At 38.7% G+C, this 15,207-nt stretch overlaps 1 pseudogene; it reads right to left on the reverse strand.

Moving 5' to 3' along the window:
* Window positions 1-1,136: 1,136 nt before the first annotated feature.
* Window positions 1,137-2,064, reverse strand: LOC124973542 (olfactory receptor 14C36-like; annotated as a pseudogene).
* Window positions 2,065-15,207: the final 13,143 nt, after the last annotated feature.

The following is a 15,207-nucleotide window of genomic DNA, read 5'->3' on the forward strand; positions in this document are numbered from 1 at the left end:
TCATATATTTGGATATATTTTCTTTAGGATTTGATTTTAGAATGTTTTATATGTAGATAATTGACAAAATTATGTATTGTAGTCCTTAAATATTATTTGACAATGCTCTTAATAAGAACCAGTTATGTGAGTTTAAGTATCTGCAGATTTGATTGGTAAAGTTTCCGGTATGACCATATTTAAATAAAGGCACTGCAACATAGTCAATGAATCTTCAATGTATGTAAACTCAAGTAAATTCAGCAATTACATTGAATTATATATACTAATTAAAAGATTGAATTGAGTCAGGCATGGTGGTGCATGCCTATAATTCCAGTGGCTTGGGAGATTGAGGCAACAAGATGTTGAGTTCAAAACCCACCTCATTAATAGTGAGGCGATAAGTAACTCAGCGAGATCCTGTCTTTAACTAAAATGAAAAATAGAACTGGGATGTGGCACAGTGGATATGTGCCTCTGATTTCAATTCCACATACCCACCCACAAAAAAGGAGATGCACTAAAAACATTACACATTTTATGAAGGATCCATGGAAATTATATGGTAATCCCATAAATTTATTTTATACAAAATCACAAATTGTAAAAAGGTGATGCTTAATGCAGCTATTTCACTGATATGACTAAAAGATCTGACCTGATCAATTGTAGAGCAGGAAAGTTAGTTTGATGACTCACAGTTTCAGAGGTCTTAATCCATAGAAGTTTTTCCCATTCCTCAGGGCTCAAGGTGAGGCTGAATATCATGGAGTAAGAAGATAGTGGAGGAAAGGAGCTCACATCATGGTGATCAGATAGCAGAGAGTCTCCACTGGCCAGATACAAATATATACCACAAAGCCACATCCCAATTGTCACCTTCTCTAGTCACACCATTACCACTTCAGTTACAACTCAGTTAATCCACTAAGGGGATTAAATCACTGGGTAGAGAATATTACAACCAAATAATTTCTCCTCTGAACCTCTTTGTATTGTCTCACAGGTGGGCTTCTGGGGGACATGTCATACCCAAATGAAACAAGTGATAAGAGACTAGGCAGTGCAACTTGTAAAGGCCTGAAGTGCAAAACATAGTGTACAATTATGAACTTCAAACATTTAATTTAGGATAATGCTGATATGCATCTTTACTATTTTCTTGAGAAAAACTGTCTTCCCAAAACACTCCTCACTGCTTCCTTTACCTGTTTGTTCCTGAGACTGTAGATGAGAGGATTCAAGAAGGGAGGAACTGGTATAACAGGCAGAGAAAATCAAGTCCTGGAGTGTGTCAGAGGTTCCTGAAGGCCTCAGGTACACACCTGTGCTGGAACTGAGGAAGATGGACACCATGAGGATGTGAAGGGTGCAGGTGGAGAAGGCCTTTACTGAGGCTCTGGTGGGAGATTTCAGCACAGTAGAAAATATATGAATATATTACATGATTATTAAACCAAAACAGCCACTGCCATCTACTATAATAGAGATTAGAATAAGGACCATGTTGCTGGTAGTGTCAGAGCAAGAGAGCATCAATAGAGAGGGGACATCACAGAAGAACTGATGGAAAGATTCAACTGACAGAAGAGAGTTTGAAAGTGTTTCCAGTGTGCAAACCTGAATACACCAGGCCACTGAGCAGGGAAGCCAGGGTCATGTGGACACAAAACTGAGAGTTCATGATAGTAGGGTACTGGAGGGGCTGGCAGATGGCCACATAGCGGTCCCAGGCCATGATGGTGAGAAACAGAAGTTCAACACATGCACAAAAAATGACCAAGAAGATCTGGGTTGCACAGTCCCCCACTGAAATGGCCCTGTTTCCAGTGATGGAGTTGACACAGGCATTGGGGATAGTGATGAAAATGAAGCACATGTCCAAGATGGACAGGTTACAGAGAAGAAGTACATGGGCATGTGTAGATTCTTGTCAGCAGTGATGACAGTGACAATGAGCATTTTCCCTAACAAGGTACCCAGGTAGGTCATTGTGAATAACGTGAAATAGAGGAAACTCATACTCCAGCCATCAGGAGAGCCCAGGAGGAGAAACTCAGTTACCATAGTGGAATTGTCCATTTACCAGAAATTCTCTTTGACTGGGAAGATAAAGAGATAATAGGAAGCAAAAACATGATTAATGCAATTACGCTACATGTTCATATCCAAGGTATTTCCCTGCAAAGGAAAGTCACTCCTGATTTTTTCATATGTTTGTTCATTTCTAGGTAGAGTGCATCCCGCAGTGCAGGTGTGTACCTCTGCAGCCCAGGGTCTGGACATGACCTGCAGGTCTTGTCCTCAGCTCCTCCATCATGCCTCCCATGACCTCCAGAGTTTCCCATACAGAGCACTTGCAGGAGTTCCTCAACTTTTCTGCAGGGCCACCTGTCTGACCGGGCATTCTTCAATGCTCTGTAATTTAGTTAACATCACTCTCTTCCACAAATTACAACTGAGAACGTTACTTACCACTCTACCCACTGTTAATAATGTTTTCTCCTCGGTGTTTTTACTGCATGAAGTTGGATTCCTTTGTACTTAGGATAATTTGCCTTTGTCTTATTGACACTTTCCATTACTTTCTTTCTTCTCAGTGGTATCATGATCACTTAAAAAGACACTGACTGTAATCCTTAAGAGGGAGATTTTTATTATAGGTATAACACTGCTGCAGCAGCTCAGACAAGGTCAATGCTGAATCACCTACATCACCCTTTCCTCTGCCCTTTGTATACCTGGGTCCCAATCAGCATCTTGCCTTGTTCACCATGCACACACATAGAAAAAGTGACCTTCATCCTGAGCCTGCCTGGGATCATCTGGAAATGTGAGGGTTTTCCAGGGTCAGGGTTGTGTGGCCAGACACATGTAAGTTGCTGTTAATTTCAGAGTCATGGTGAAGTTGAAATGGTCCTATTCAGTCTACCTGCAATCTTATCTGATCCCCATCTCTGTTCCTCCCTGACACAAACTTGAAACTCATACCTCAGTGACACTCTTGTCACAGCTGGCAGAGCCCCTTTTTCTACTGTCACATAATGATCTAATTTTCACATTAGAATGTATGGAACTAGAGAGGAGGCTCATATGCAACTTTCCTCTGTAACCTTCTTCATAACCTCTAATTTATTTTTCCATATGTCTGCTTTCTTAAAAATTTGGCATATCATACTAAATTGCAGAAAATGAGAATGTGTTCATTACCCCCACAACACTGTCACATATCTTTGAATTTAAGACAATATAATGTTCATATTTTATACATTTAGTAGAAATGACATGATGCCCTGCCTAGTAAATAGTAAATAATTATATTGTCACATTATTGACTAACCAGTAAGGTGGACTGATTTTATTCTACTGATTTACAAATGCATAGCACTCATATAGGCTTTGGACCTTCTTCACTCCTGTAACAGATATAACTCATGCTGGTTTTAAATAATGAAAGTGTAACTCCCCCCATGCACTCATAAGGTAAAATCTAAAGCAGTAATTGATAAAAAGACATTATTGATAACATAAATATGGCCAGAACCATTCCAAACACTGGGTTTTATGGAAATAAGTAAATGATTAGTGTTTTCACATAATCTAATAACTTACTCCTGAGTTTCAGATGCTGTCAACATGAACAGAGCAAAGTCTCTCCTTGGTCTCTCCCACCAACTGTGTCTGCAGCCAGGGTGGACCTGTCCAGCCAGCACAGTGCCAGGAGGGATGTGAGGAGATCAGTCACCTCTGCTTTATGTGAACCTGGTGCCCTAATAGAGGGTGCAGGGCCCTTGGGGGACCAGAGCACAGCCTGCAGAAATAGGAGGAGGCCAAGCACACCAGGAGGCAGCAGGATCTCCAAGGTCCAGGAGAGAAAGCTGGCCACATGCCAGCATGCACAGTGGATTACAAAGGGACTCCACTTCTGGGCACTGCCCTATGTCATTGCTGAGAAGTGAGTAACACTGAGGAGAGACTGATGGGCTCACTGTGTGTTCTCATCTCTGCCTCCTTCACCTCAGTGTGACTTAGGGGTATTTTGGGGATCAGTAAACATTAGGGTGGTGACAACTCTCACTCTCTCACCAACCTGCAAGAGGGAAACAGCTAACACTGTGTGCAGTTTGGCAGCAAAATCTCGTATAATTCAAATGAAATCCACATGACATAAAATTAACCTCTGTAACAGTTCATGGTTATCAGTTCAGTGTCACTTACCTCAGGACAAAATTGTAAAACTTCCAAATACCTCTTCTTCCCAAATACTTTTATTAGTTCAGATGAACTGTCAAATCCTTTACACACACTGTACCTATTATTCCCAATTGCAGTTACTGGAAAACACTCAATTTATTCTGAATCTTTACCTGTTTGTGAAATCTCATATAAAAATAATCATGCAATATATGATATCTTCTTCTGACTTGACTAAGACTAAAGTTTGCAAAATTAATCCAACTTGTAGCATGTATCATTAGTTCATTCCCTAAGGTGAATGACATTCCACTACATATATATGTCAGAAATATTTTAATGAACACATCCATTGGTGGACATGTTGTTCTTCATTCCATTAATATAATGTGGCTGATTTATTTTTTCTCATATGTTTTGGCATCTTTAATATTTCTGGTACACATTCAGTGCATTGTATGATTATGCTGAGTAATTGTGTGAATCAGCTTTGCATTTTTTTTTTGATACAAACACCTGGTCAAAAAATAAAGAAACAATAAAAAATCCCTTTTATAAAAAGCAACTTAGAAGAGGGGAAGCACATTTTGGCTCAGGGATTCAGAGACTTAATCTCATTGACTAATTCCATGGCATTGTACCCATGGTGTCAGCACATTGAGGAAGGATCCAGCAGAGGGAAACTGCTCTGCATGGGGTTACAAGAAAGAAATGAAAGGGAAGGGTAAAGGGGACATGAGGAAGATGAAGGCTTCCAGGGCTTTACCCCAGTGGCCACCTCCTCCAGAAATGCCTCATATGCCTAAAGATACCACCCAGGCAAGTCATTCAAACCAGGATGAACTGATTATTTTGCAACTCTCACAATCCAGTCATTTTACTTTTGAAAATTTCTGTCTGGACTCAGGAGCTTTTTGGAGACACCTCACTTCCAATGTATAATATCCCCTGCTAGTCTGCCAAAACTCTTCTTTATTTAACAATGCAAATGGATTTTAGTCCATTTCCAATGGTTCCACAGTGTTAAAAATTCCAGCAATTCCCCAAAGTCCAAGACCACAATCTCACCTGAAAATGAAGGTAAACTCATGACTGTAAGTCCCTGTAAATATCAAAAGCAAATCTTATATATCTAATATTCACTGACAGAGAGTAAACCTTCTATTTCCAAACAGGAATAATAGGGCTATTGAAACAATGGGTGGGGTCAGAGGAAACAAACTCCAGATAAGCAAACATAACTCCACCTGCAATTCCTCATTAGTATCTAGGACAGTTGACTGAAAAAGACATCCACAGACTAAAGATGAAAGGGTGGGAAAAAATCTACCTTGCTTTTGGTATCAGTAAAAAAGTGGGGGTTTCCATCCATATATGAGGTAAAGTGGAAATCAAGCTGAACATAGTCAGAAGGGATAAATAAAGATATTTTATACTGCACAAAGGAACCATAAATTATCAAGACATAACAGTCATAAATATTTTTGCCCCCAACAATGTCACACCCATATATGTCAAACAAATCCTTCTCAATTCCAGGAACAAAATAGACCACAGCACAATAATACTAGTGAGTTCAACACACTGCTCTCACCACTATTAAACATCATTCTTGAAACACTAGCAAGAGAAATTATGAAAACCAAAGAAACTAAAGTGATAGGAATAAGAAAAGAAGAACTCAAGCTATCACTATTTGCCAATGCCAGGATTCTACATTCATAGGATACAAAAACTCCTCCAGAAAACTTCTAGAACTAATACATGAATCCTTCAAAGGAGCAGGATATAAAATCAACACTCATTTATTTAATGATTCTCTATTCTTATGTGATGAGTCCTCTGAAAAATTGGAAAAGCTACTCCATTCAAAAGAACTTCAAAATAATTCAGAATCAATCTAACAAAAGAGGCAAAAGACCTCTACGATGAGAACTACAGAACACTAAAGAAAGAAACTAAATAAAACCTTAGAAGATGGAAAGATCTTCTATGCTCTTGGATAGGTAGAATTAATATTGTTAAAATGCCCATATTACCAAAGGGGCTATACAGATTTAATGCAATTCTAATTTAAATCCCAATGACATTCCTCATAGAAATAGAGAAAGCAATCATGAAATTCATCTGGAAGAATAAGAGACCCAGAATAGCCAAAGCAATCCTAAGCAGGAAGAGTGGTGCAGGAGGTATCACAATAGCAGATGTTAAAATATGCTACAGAGCAATAGTAACAAAAATGGCAAGGTGTTGGCATCAAAATAGCCAGGTAAACCAATGGCACAGGATAGAAGACATGGAGACAAACCCACACATATACAGTTACCTCATTCTAGACAAAGGTGCCGAAAACATTCAATGAAGGAAGGATAGCCTCTTCATCATATGGTGTTGGGTAACTGGAAGTCCACATGCAGTACAATTAAATTAAAATCCTATATCTCACCCTGCATAATACTCAACTCAAATGGGATCAAGGACTTACAAATTAGACCCTTCACCAAACAGAGTAGAGGGAAGGCCTAAATCTTCATTATGTCGGCTTAGGACCAGACTTCCTTAACAAGACTCTCAGAGTTCAAGAAATGAAACCAAGAATCAATAATTGAATGTAGGCAAAATAAAATGTTTTTCTCAAGAAAGGAAACAATCAATAATGTGGAAAGAGAGCCTACAGAGTGGGAGAAAATATTTTCAACATGCACTTGAGATAGAGCACTAATCTCCAAAATTTATAATGAACTTCAAACCATTACACCAATACCACAAAGAAGTCAATAAATAAATGGGCTAGGGAACTGAGCAGATACTTCACAGAAGAAGATATACAGGTGATCATCAAGTATGTGAAAAAGTTCTCATATTTCTAGTAATTAGAGAAATATAAACCACCCTGAGATTTCATCTAACTCCAAATACAATGACTGTAATCAAGAACACAAGAAATAATAGGTGTTGGTGAGGATGTGGGGGAAATGTCACATTCATACATTTGTGGAGGAGTTGCAGATTGGTGCAACCACACTGAAAAGCAGTGAGGAGATTCCTCAGAAAACTTGGAATGGATCCACCCTTTGATCCAGTTATTTCCTCCTCTGTTTATGCCCAAAAGACTTAAAATCAGCATACTACAGGTACACAGCTACATCAATATTTACAGTTGCTCAATTCATAAGGGCTAGATTGTGGCACCAATATAGAAGTTTTTCAGTTGATAAATGCATAAAGAAACAGTGGTCTATATACAAAATGGAATATTATTCAGCCATAAAGAAGTATAAAATTATGACTTTTGCAGGTAAGTGGATGAAATTGGAGAATATCATGCCAAGTGATATAAGGCAATCCCTAAAAATTAAGGCAGAATATTTTTTCTGATAAGTGGAAGATGATACATAATGACAATTGGGGAGGAAAGAAAAGAATGAAGTTTGGATTGTGCAGTGGGAAATGAGGGGAGGGGTGGAAATGGAAAAAAGGAAAGATCATCATTACCCTATTTACATGTGCGATTACAAGAATGCTGTGAATGTACATCATGTACTGCTTGGGGTGCAACATAAGAACAGACTTATCACCACTGAGAAGTCTAAATTTGAGAGTCTTCATTAACCAGCTGGCTGACTGTCTCACACAATGCCCAAAATGGCTATTGGAAAAACAGCCCCAAACTCAGGGTTGCAGGGTTTTTATACCATAAGTCAGTACATCAATAATAAGTGTCTGCTGCTATGACTTAAAATTGCAAACTAACATCTTGAGATCTGAAATCATTAGCAGAAGGGAAAGTGGGCCAAAATGACCGTTTTTAGGTACAAATTAAAGAATGGTTACTAATGTCTAAACAATTGCTGTGAACATCACTGTTGACATGTACATTAACTAGGAATAGGAAACAAACGGAGACCAAATTTTATTATACAAGAATTGCCTTTTTGTCATTTTGTATTGGCAACCAAGTCATGTTAAGCAACTACTGATGGGTACAGAGGTGGGGTATTCCCAAGGGAGAAGCTAAACAAATGTAGATGGGCAAAGAGGACTGGCTTACACATGGGAGAAGCATTTCCTGTGAAACATGGAATCTCAGAGCAAAATGGAGTGTGCTTTAGTCACTGCCCATATAGTCTCTTCTACAACATGTTCATGGAGTCAAATCTGTCAGCCAGTCACAGTACAACCACAAAAATAAACAGTTGTATCCCCCAAAATACAAATGGGTTATCTATAGAGAAAAAAAAAAGAAATGCCTTTATTAATTGATCACATAAGTTTAGTCTTATTTATTTTCCTAGGTAGTAAATACATTTAGGTTTTTCTCCACTTTTTTTCTATTAGTGTACTGGTGAACAAAATTGTTTTTCAGTATTTAGAATTTAATGCATTGATTTTGACAATGCATAAACAATTTTTCCCATTGTGTTATGTAAGTATTCCTGGGTAACTTGACAATGACCATATTTCAGTTAAAATTAATTATTAGCCCAGCATATGACAGTGAGAACACTAAAATACTTGTAGAAAAATAACTTGTGTGAGATGATGTGTTGCCACAAACTGTGCACAGTCGTGCACACCTGCATCTCAGTGGCTCAGGAGTCTAAGATATGACAATCTCAGGTTCAAAGCCAGCCTCAGCAACTTATGAGGCCCCTAAGCACTTAGAATAACCCTCTTTTCTGTAATAAAGCAGACAAAAGGCCAGGGATGCATCCATGGGTTCAAAACCCTACCAAAAGTAATAATTAGAACAACAAAGATCGCCACAAGAATGAGTAAAAATTTACTTTACAAATTCTAGTAAACTGAGAGATATTGTGGAGTTAACATGGGTCAGACACCTTGGACAGTCAATTACAGTCCATCTTCTCCTCATTATCAGGCATGACACATTAGCATGAATATTTCAGAAGTGAGATATATGGGACCGAAACCCTCAGATGGCTGGCCTGCAACACAGCCCTGTGGTTTGGTACTGGACACTGGGTCACTCATGAAGATAAAAAAAGCCAGACAGCTGTCACAGCTGGGGAAGCCCAGGGTGCTTTTCCCAGTGTATGTGTTTGAATGTCAGGATACAGGGTGTGGTACCCATGGCTCTGTTTACTTAATCCACAAGGAGCTTCTTCCTTTTTCATATTCCAAATGAAGAGGAATATTATTGTTATTCTCTATGCATTTCTGTTTATAAATTCTTTGGATTTGATTTTGATATGCTTTCAAAGTAAGTAAATTGGCACAATTATGGGTCAAATACTTTAAAATTTCTTTAGTACTTTTCTGAATAAAAGCAGATTAGGTGAGTAAAGGTCATCTCCATGTTTTATTTGTAAAGGTTTTCTCTGTGACAGTATTTGATATAGTGCTGTGAAGCATTAAATAAACCTTTAATATATGTAAACACAAATGATATCAGAAAATATATTATTATATTTATATATTAAAAGGTATTGATAAAAGTACATGTTATATGATGGATCCATGAAAATGATATGATAAATCACAAATTAATTATTTTATAAAATAACTCAGCTTCAAATAAGGTAACATTAGGGTAGGAAGTGTAACATGTAAAGCCCACATAAGAAGAACACTTGATCTTCTTCAACTCCACTCAGTGCAAGGAGTGTAATGCTGAAATTCATCTTTTTCATTTCCCTGAGAGAAAGTGTCTATGTATTAATCTCCCCACAGCTTTTTTAACCTGTTTGTTCCTGATACTGTAGATGAGAGGATTCAAGAAGGAAGGAACCATGGTATAACAGGTGGAGAGAAGCATGTCTTGGAGTGTGTCAGAATTTGCTGAAGGTCTCAGGTACACACCTGTGCTGGAAATAAGGAAGATGGACACTATGAGGATGTGAGGGGTGCATGTGGAGAACGCCTTCCTTGAGGCTCTGGAGGGACATTTCAGAACAGTAGAAAATATGAAAATAAATGACATGGCAATAAATGTAAAGCCATCACCACAAACCCCCACAGCAGAGAGAAGATTAAGAAACTTGCTAATGGTTGTGTCAGAGCAGGAGAGCCTCAGCAGAGAGGGGACATCACAGAAGAACTGAAGGACCCAGTTTGACTGGGGAAAGGACAGCTGGAATGTGATTTCAGGGTGCACACCTGCATACACCAGGCCACTAAGTAGGAAAGCCAGAATCATGTGGACACAATTTTGACAGTTTGTGATGATGGGGTACTGCAGGGGCTGGTAGATGCTCACATAGTGGTCCCAGGCCATGAATGAAAGAAAAAGAAGTTCAAGACATGCACGAAAATTACAGAGAAGATCTAAGTTTTAAAAACAGTCACTGAAATGGCCCTGTTGCCAGTGATGGAGTTGACACAGGCATTGGGGACAGTGATGGAAATGAAGCACATTTCCAAGATGGGAAGGTTCCTGAGGAAGAAGTACATGGGCATGTGCAGGTTCTGGTCAGCAGAGGTGACAGCGACAATGAACAGGTTCCCTAAAAAGGTACTCAGATAGGTAAGTAGGAATACCATGAAATAGAGGAAACTCGGTTTCTTGCCACTAGGAGAGCCCAGGTGGAGAAATTCAGTTACAATGGTGAGGCTGGCCATTTATGAGAAATTATAATTGACCAGGAAAATAAAGAGATAAGAGATAGAAAGCAAAGAATGATTAATACTATTATTAGGGGCTGGAGTTGTAGCTCAGTGGTAGAGCATTTACATAGTATGTATGAGGCACTGGGTTTGATTCTATGTCCTGCATGTAAATTAAAAAAAATAAAAATTCCATCGACAAGTAAAAATGTAATTTAAACAGCACAATTATTTTCCACATTCATGCCCAAAGTGTTTACTTCTTCTTTGCAGTAGCTTTCCCTGCAGAAGAGGGACCACTTTCAGTTTTATGACTGTGTAATCATTTCTAAGCAGACTGCACCTCCCACTGTAGGTGTGGAGGTCTGCAGCCCAGCATCTGGGAGTGACCTGCAGGGTTGTCCTCAGTTCCTCCATCATGCCTCCCTTGACCTCCTGAGACTCCCATGCAGAGCACTTGCAAGGGCAGCTCACTCCTCTCCTGCCTGGCCACCTCTCTTTAGTGCTCTGTACATTTGTTACCTTCATTCTCTCCCATGAATACATTCAACATTATTTTGCCATTGTATGAGCACTTCATATTCAAATCACCTTTTATTTTTGTAGGAATATAGTCATGATTTGGGAATAATAAATTTCATGAACTGGAAGAGATCTCATCAGGAGACTGAAGAATTCACACTTTCCTATTTTAGGTTCACAGGTCCAGTGTTGTGGAAAACTGAGGTGACCTGCCTGCTCCTGGGCTCCCCTCAGTTCCCCACTCTCCATGCTGTTACCCAGGCCCTGGGTGGTGCTGTCTCACAGTCACACACCCTGAGTCAGCTGCTGTTCCAGCTCCCACTGGGGCTCTCTTTTCTTCCCCAACTCATCAGTGTCAGCTTTTTAAAGTCTGTGGTTTCCAGCTCAACTGACATTGTGCTAAACTTCTACTTTACTCTGTGTTCAGCACCATGAAGTTGAAGTCGTAGAGGTTTCAGGCCAGTCAATATATAGAGGAGAGAAAGTCCTTCCTGTGGGCAAACTCCACAGGACAATAGACCCCCTCTTTGAATGGCTTAGAAATGCTCTGCAACTCCTCTGTCATTGAGGACTGGAGACATTTTTTTAATTATAAAATCATTTAGTACTAGTGGGTTCTGAGAAGCAAGGAAGTTATGTGATCTGCAGATGCACAAAGCTAAGTGCACTATGTTACCTAATGTAACTTGATACAACCCTGGAATAGATTATAAAACTGAACTGACTTTCCCACAGGAGCCATTTCTTGCTGTACACCATCAGGTGTGCTTGCCTTCTTATTTCCCCTCTCCTTAATATTTACAGTTGCACCCCACCTAACTTTTACAACTTGCTCCTGCACAGGCACTCTTATGGATGTGTTCACAGGAAAAGAGGAGAGCTCACTACCTGGAATATGCATGCAGGTGTTGCTCATAAGCTGGTACAGATCCCACTGGTAAGCTATGGGGAATTCCCTGTCTGATGCACAATGTCATCACTGGGCTGAACTTCCTTTTCTGTTTTGTAAGCCTAAACACACTGTAACTAATGCTGATCTTGCTACCCTGCTGTCTGAAATAGATTCCTGCTGTCCATGGTATTTGGAGAGTGAGTCTTTAAGTACCAAAGATTGGGAAGCTATAGGTAAAAAACTGCATGAGTAGACGCAGATACTATACTGGTATTATATGCTTGTTAATAATGTCTAGATACTATCTCAAAATCAGCCATGACAGCATTACCAACTTCTGTGATAATTCTACTACTGAAGATTTTTTTCTCACCCACCTCATCCTCTTCCTTCTACTCACACAGTCCAGTTTCATTTATCTGAATTTCTCAGGTAGGCAGCTGCTGGGGGAGAGATTCATGCATTAGTTGTCTGTCCCCTTAGGTTAAATAATGCTAAGTCCAATTACGGGTCATCTCCCCACCCAGGGCCAAAGAAGGAACCCGTTTTACCTGCAGATGCAGATGTGTCCTTCACAAATATTTCCAATTCAAACAGAAATTCTTTCATGCCACTAGAGGGAGCACACATATATATTTGATTACTACTGAGATTGCTCAAATATGTGTTCCTGGGGCAGTTTGTAAACTACCCAAATTTAAGGACATCTCCACAAAATGCCTTTGGTTTAATTTTGCCCACTCCCATGGTACTGAAGAAGAAAAATTATAATTCCAGAAGTAATTGATTCTGATTATACTAGTATAATGCACTTTCAAGTTTGGTTTCATGTGCCTTTAAATCTCCCCAAAGTATCCCTCATAGCTCAATTAATTGTGATTCTTTATATTACTGACCAATAGCTCCTAAATGAAAGGGGGAATGCAAGATTTGGTTCCACTATTATTGGGCAGGCTTATGTATTATGAAAATAGACCAAAATTAACCCTGTGTTTAAATGAGCAGTCTATCACAGGGTTATCGAACACTTATGTGGACTTTAGAGTTATACCCCTCTCAATGTGGCATTTTGTATGGAAATTACAAAGGTCCTCACCAGTTTCGAGAAGAGAAGACAATAATAAACAGGTGCTTAAGAGCTTTCTATGGTTGTGATGCTCCACCCTTCCAAACCAGAGCAATGTAGTACTCATATTCAAGCATACATTATGAAATTCTCTTTCTATATGTGGCAACAACAGCTTGCACAATTTATAAATGTCTATGGAATCTCCTTTTTTAAAGGGGCCTCTGAAGATTTGACTGCCTTGCCATTTAAATGGATGGATGGTCATCATTCCTGTCTCACTAGAACAATGGCCATGATCTAAGGAAAATTTGGCAGCCACAGTAGCACTCATTGAAGAAAAGTCTCAATTGGGACATACTGAACATTCTACCAGTCCATGGAATAAGCCCATTTTTATCATAAAAAAGAAATCAGGGTAATGGAGAATATTACAAGATTTAAGAAAAGTTATAAATGTATACAACCTATGGGTCTATTTCAGTGTGGATTGCCTCACCATAATCTAATCCCTCAGGATTTTTTCTTACATGTAATAGACATAAAAGACGGGTTTATCTTTTTTAACCATTCCTCTCTTTCGTCATGATGGAGAAACAATTGCCTTCCCAGTTTTTGTTTTCAATGATCATAAGCCTGCTGATAGATATCAGTGGAAAGTTCTTCCTTAAGTTATGTTCAGTAGCCCCACATTATGTCAATATTTTGTGAATAAGGCTCTTCAGCCTTTCTGACAATTATCCCCACATATTCATGTTCATAATTACATGGTTGGTACTTTCATTTCTGCACCAATACTTAGGCAAAAGTTACTTTACTAAATTGCTACACATTCTATTACAATCTGTCCCCCATATGGCCACATAAAAAAATTAAAGACAACTTCCTTTTAACTACTTAGGATATAAAATACTCCAATGTAATTCTGTTCCTCATATTCCAAAATTGTCTCTTTCTTCCAAAACATTTTTAGTTTATTTGCAACAATTTTTTGGACATTTAACTTGGGCCTGACCATATATTTCTTTAACTACTGTTATGCTACTGCTTTTTATGAGGTGTTGAAAAAAAGAATGTAATCCCACCATTTTTTTCCAGTTAATTCCTGCACTGATTACAGGTCTTCAACATGTTAATAAAAAATTATCTACAGTTCTTATGGATAGATCCCAACACTCTTTGTTCTTTGATCTATAATAATCTTTACAGGAAATCCTTATGCCTTTGCTGCAGTTGATGCCATTTATTATCAAGACTTGTATATAATAGAGTAGTTATATGCTTCTCATTTTTCAGGAATAAGTAGTCTCCCTTATGCTGATATATATGCTCAATGGATATCTGATGGTCGCAATCATATTTTATCTCTTATAGGAACTCATATTCATGTACTTTCTCTTACTCATGAAAAGATTTTACATTCACAAAACATTTACAATTTTCTTCATAGCATCAAGCTCTCTTAACTGATGTTTTGGCTCCTATTGCTTTCCATGCACCTCCAGATGAACACCTTTCCTTATTGTGTCAATTCTCTGTGTTCCTTCTTCTATAATCTCCTCCATTGTACTTTCCAGTGGGATTACTGTCTACACTGGTGAAGGAAAACAATGGGACATGGTATCTATATTCACTGATACAAGATGAACTGATAATCACACATTGCCTCAAGCTTCTCCTCAGTGGACAATATTAGTTGCAATTATTTCGTCTCTTCATGTGTTTCCCACCACCTTAAACATCATGGCAGATTCTCAGTATATAGCTGAACTGATACCTCATATTTCCTCTGGAATTCTGTCACCTCATTTGGACTCTAATTTGTTATCTCTGTTTACCATTCTTCAATCCCTTTTACAGGATCGTACAGCTCCAGTATTTCTTGCTCACATACATAGTCACACTAAGATTCCCAGACTGCTCACTGATGGAAATGCTCATGATGATGCTGCTATGAAATCACTTTATTCTCTTTTCAGATGCC

Source organism: Sciurus carolinensis (genome assembly GCF_902686445.1).
Source record: "Sciurus carolinensis chromosome 19 unlocalized genomic scaffold, mSciCar1.2 SUPER_34, whole genome shotgun sequence".
Classification (NCBI taxonomy): domain Eukaryota; kingdom Metazoa; phylum Chordata; class Mammalia; order Rodentia; family Sciuridae; genus Sciurus; species Sciurus carolinensis.